The sequence below is a fragment of the Cyanistes caeruleus genome, chromosome 6, assembly GCF_971803275.1.
Source record: "Cyanistes caeruleus chromosome 6, bCyaCae1.hap1.1, whole genome shotgun sequence".
NCBI classification, from domain to species: Eukaryota; Metazoa; Chordata; class Aves; order Passeriformes; family Paridae; genus Cyanistes; species Cyanistes caeruleus.
In genome coordinates, this window is record NC_141706.1 from 66,516,808 (window position 1) to 66,521,988 (window position 5,181).

Here is a 5,181-nt window from a genome sequence, read left to right on the forward strand (position 1 = left end):
CCCAGCCCTGCTGGGACACGCATGAAGGATTTGGCTCCCGGCGCCGCGGCAAACCGAGGGGAAAAACTCCCTGATGTGCTGCCCTGAAGAGAAAACTGGTTTTTTATGTTCATTCACAGGGCAGGGAATCCAGAGGTCTGCAGCTGCAGCACAGGCAGAGCCCCAGGGCAGGATTGGGCTCTGCTCACCACCTGCCCATTCCAGAGCCTTCCTTCCTCTCTGAGCGCTGCACAGCCACAGAATTCCAGCGAGGAGCCCTGGCAGAGCAGCCCAGCTCCCCCTGGAGCAGCCAAAACGCTGCTCCTGCCCTGGAATTCTCTCATCTCCTGCCCCCCAGAGCCAGCAGCAGCAGCCTGCTGCCTTCCCAGGCTCCCTTCTCACTGGCTCCCTCCTCCTGGCCCAGCACGATCGGCAGGGGGAAGAGTCAGAAGGAGCAGGACAGAGCTGGGCAAGGGAAATCCCAGCAGGTTTTGAGGATACACCCATGGATGACCATGGAAGACAGCGTGCTCAGGACAGCTCCCATGGAATCCTGGAATCCTGGCCACTGCTGACCTCTGTCCCCAAGTGCCACATCCACAAGGCTTTTAAATCCCTCCAGGGATGGGGACTCCACCACCTCCCTGGGCAGTTCCAACACTTCACCATCCTTTCCACGAAGAAACTCTTCCTGATGTCCAACCTGAACCTCCCCTGGCATGACTTGAAGCCATTTCCTCTCATCCTGTCCCAGTTCTCTGAGACCAGAGCCCAAATCCCACCTGGCTGTCCCCTCCTGTCATTGTGGAGAGCCTCTCCTCAGCCTCCCAATGTCTCACCGTTCACTGCCAGGCCTGGAAATCCAAGTGATGATCTCAATCCGCACAAAATAAATCCATCTGTGGAAAGCCCAGTGCAGGAGCTGGAGATTTCCCTGTTCCAAACCCCATCCCACTGCCCTTCCTCTGGCCCAGCCTTAATTATTCATTTCCTGACATCCTCTCGTTCAGAAAAGTCTCACCAATCCATCAAATCTGCTTTTTCCATTTGTTTGCTCCATGCCACTGAGGGCATCCACAGGGTCAGGTGACACAGCCGAAAATCTTTACATTTCCTGCTTTGAACGTCCTCTTTAAAGCCAGGAATCAACTTCAGGTGTCTCTTGTGAAGTGAAAATTCCTTCAGGGAAGCACAGCAATCCTTCTGTGGCATCTCCACGTTGCCACCATGTGGTCGGATGGTTCCTTTCTCTTCCTCTGGCCTCACCTCTTCCACAATTCCCTGGAGTCAAGTTGGAGCAGCCCTTTAGGAAACGTGCTCCAAAACTCTTTTTAAAATATTTTTAAAAAATAAAAAAATAAATTCTATTTAAGCGCAGCCGGGCTGGAGCAGCGTGAGGAGCATTAACCATTAGTGCTAATTATGCTAAACACCTAATTATCCTAAACAAAAGCAAGATGTCCCGGAGCCCCACCCTGACCCGCAGCCAGATCCAGCCCCAATTTCTCCAGGCTCCACCCGGCTTCTCCCTTTCCTGGGCGTGCAGGAGACAAACGAGGCATTGCAGGAGGGATTTCAAGGAGGAAATCTTGGGAAAATAGGGATTCCAAAGGTTTCCTGATGGTGTTCCTGCCGAGGGGCTCCCTCCCAGCGAGGTCTCACTACACCACCCCATGGTGGATGGAGTTTCAGTCCTGGCTGCAGAATTCCAGAGGAGCATCCCAGCTCTTCCCTGGGGCCAGCAGCTCCTGGCAGGGTTTGTTGGTGCCTCTCCTGCTGAGGAAAACAGGAGGGAAACTCCAGGGAAAGCTCAGATCCCAGGAAGAGTGGATTTGGCTCCAGTGATTGCTGCCCACGGCGCTGACAAGGGGATGGATCGGGAAAGGGACGGATCGGGAAAGGGACGGATCGGGAAAGGGATGGATCAGGAAAGGGATGGATCAGGAAAGGGATGGATCAGGAAAGGGATGGATCGGGAAAGGGATGGATCAGGAAAGGGATGGATCAGGAAAGGGATGGATCAGGAAAGGGATGGATCGGGAAAGGGATGGATCAGGAAAGGGATGGATCAGGAAAGGGATGGATCGGAAAAAGGATGGATCGGGAAAAGGATGGATCGGGAAAGGGATGGATCAGAAAAGGGATGGATCAGGAAAGGGATGGATCAGGAAAGGGATGGATCGGGAAAGGGATGGATCAGAAAAGGGATGGATGGGGAAAGGGATGGATCGGGAAAGGGATGGATGGGGAAAGGGATGGATCGGGAAAGGGATGGATCACCCTCGCTGCGGGCTCTGACAAGCAGTGCTTCAACCTTGACAGCTCCCTCAGCAAACTGTCACCACAGCCATCAACCTGACCAAGCTAAAAACATGGTGATTACACCCAGAGCGTCCTCCCTGAAGAATTCCTGAGATTTCAGGAATGTTGGGCTTTTCCTCACGCAGGGATTTCATTGAGCGGCTCTGGGGTTGTGGCATCGCCGCGCCCGGCAGATCCTGCAGCATCTCAAAGATGTTGGGAATTCTGGAGACGGGCACATGTGGGCAGGTGGGGGATCATTCCTGTTCCTGGGAACACACAGAGCCCACAGAGAAACCTGTGGAATTCTGAGGAAAGGAAGGAGGGTATATAAAACCACACTTCAAATACTTCCCAAATATTTGACAAGAAAAGGAGGAAGAGGAAGAAATGGCTACTTATCCATTTATCCCAGAAATCTTTCCTCTGAACACGCCTTTTCCTTGATTCCTGATAACATCCACGTGCCAAGGAATTTCAAGGGAAATTCAGAGAGAATCTTCCTGAGGAATCAGCAGTCACACAAAAAGTGGGGGGGAAAGGGGCATTGAGGTCCAGGCTCAGCAGAACAGAAAGACTCTGGAAGGAAAAGCACAGCTGAGAAAATTATCATCTTTAATATTAAATATTTAATATTATTATTTAATAAATTATTTAATAAATAATTGAATTGATGGTTTCTCGTCTTGCACTTTAAAACCCCTGGACAGAGACCTGATTTAATTTAAAAAAATAACTTTTAGAGAGACACACAGATTTCAGAGGTGCTTTTTGCCCCCTCTGGTGTTCACAGGGATTTCAGAAGCTGCCCTCACTTCAAGGACATCACTCACACAATCAAACCCCTCCTGGCCTTTCCCAGCAGAATTCCAAGGACCTAAAATTTGTCCTTTTGGATCTGCCTTGCAGTGAAAGGGAATTTCTGTAAGTGAATGGAAGTGAAATTTGTGGCTGGGAAGTTTCAAGCAGGGAAAAGGGAGGGTTCAGGCAGAATCTCCTCTAGAAAGTCACGGGATTAATCAAGGTAGGGAGTTTGAAATGTAAAGAAAAGCTGGTCCAAGATTGGGGAATCAGCCATGGAATAAACCCAGGGAAGGGCCAAAGGTGATCTTGTCCAAGAAATCTGCAGGAGGCACAATTCCCTCTTCTTAAAGCAAAGAAATCTTAAAATTGAGATTGAATTTGGTGTTTCTAAATACTAAATTCTGAATGTTACTAAATACTGAAATTTCTCCTTCCCCATCAATCACTGTCACAACTGAAATCACTAATTTCCAACCCAACCTTTGGCAAACACCAACTGCCAATAATTCCCAGACTTTTCTTTCCCATCAGGCCATTCCCAAGTTTTTTAGGATCTACAAATATTTCAGTTTTGACTTTTCCCTTGTTTTTTTTTTTTTCCTTCTGCAATTATTTCCTGTTGGATGTAACACTCTGAGTGGAAGAGGAGGGGAGTGGGGTTTGTGTGAGCATTCCCTGGGTGAGTGTGGAATTCTCAATTCCTGACTCCTGACAGGGAGGAGCTACGAGCATTATTATTATTTCCAGAAAATTCCAGCAGCGCTCCCAGCATTCCTCCTCTGGATTTGTCTCCTCCCCAAGAAACCACTTTCACTTTAGAGCTGCCACAAGTTGGAATTAAACTTCCCACTCCAAGATTAATCCCCCAGAGTTGATCCCTTCATGGATGCGGCGTGGGAGGGCCAGGGGAGGGGCCCATCTGCGGCTCCCTCGCACGCGTTTCACGCCACCACAGAAAAGAGTCGCCAAAAAAATGAATTTTAAACATCATTTGTCAACTCCAGCCTACATTTCTTGCTACACAAAACTGTATTTTATTATCATTTCTGGCTAAGCTTTGCATGAGTGAAAGCTCCTTCCCAAACCATTGGAACCAAATGAGGTACCCAAGCCAGTCTTGACTAAAAAAATCACTCAGTGCAGCTTTACTTTGAATTATTATTCAAACCTGATTTTTTAAAATAACATTTTTTAGCTTCAAGGTTACAATTTTCATCCATGGAAGCAGCTGTTTCATCACTGAGCAGCAAGAACCTGACCAAAACAAAAACCCCAAAAAGACACAAACACAGGAATCCAAAGCTGGTGGTTATTTTTTTACTCAAAGACTCTCTGAAAAAACCAAAATTATTGTTACAGGTCATTAATTCTTTCTGGAATGAAACAGGCCTGGTTCAGGTGATATGGAAAGGGCAGTCTGCTTTTTTACCAAATTGATATTCAAGCAACATTAAAACACACAAAGGACAGGCTCTTCCACTCAGGTTACATCGCTCAGCCTCGGTGAACATCTTTGGAACAGAGATTTTTTTAAAACAAAAAAAATAAAGCAAAGAACTGAAATACTCACAGGACAAAAGCATAATATGATGCAAAACACGAAGGGTGAGATTAGCAGAGATCAGCACAGGCTGCCTGTGGGTAATGCAAGCAGGAGTTACACACAGGGATTCCAGCAGCTGGGAACAGCCACCCCTACGAGGCAGGTTTGGGATTTGGTTCTGTGCCCCAAGCACGGAGAACTGAGCAGCAGGCAGAGAGAAAAAAAAGTAAATTAATGCTGGAAGTTCTTGTCCACGCAGGAGCTCACAAGTTCAGCACAACAAAGGAAAGGTTGGGTGGTTGTTTTTCATTTTTAAATGAAAAGTTAGCCAAAAGTCAGCAGGGTGTCCTCTCTGTATGGCACCAAGCTTGGCTGGAACTGAAAAATTCAAAACCTCTGAGCTTAGAAAAGCTAAATTTCAATATATCCCAAGTGCAGTGAGCAGAGTTCAGCTCTGAAAACAATTCAATTGTTTTTCCTACCAGCTACAACATTTCTGTCCTCTCAAACCCTCTCCAAACTGAAAAAACATCACTGATCAAAGACAGCACTAC

General features: G+C 47.5%; 1 long non-coding RNA gene across 1 annotated transcript; it reads right to left on the minus strand.

Annotated features, from left to right (window-relative positions):
• Positions 1-1,007: 1,007 nt before the first annotated feature.
• Positions 1,008-4,739, minus strand: LOC147652798 (uncharacterized). Its single transcript, XR_015287814.1, has 3 exons — positions 4,655-4,739; positions 2,363-2,859; positions 1,008-1,260 (listed from the first exon to the last, which is right to left on the minus strand). It is a non-coding gene; the product is annotated as an uncharacterized LOC147652798 (long non-coding RNA).
• Positions 4,740-5,181: the final 442 nt, after the last annotated feature.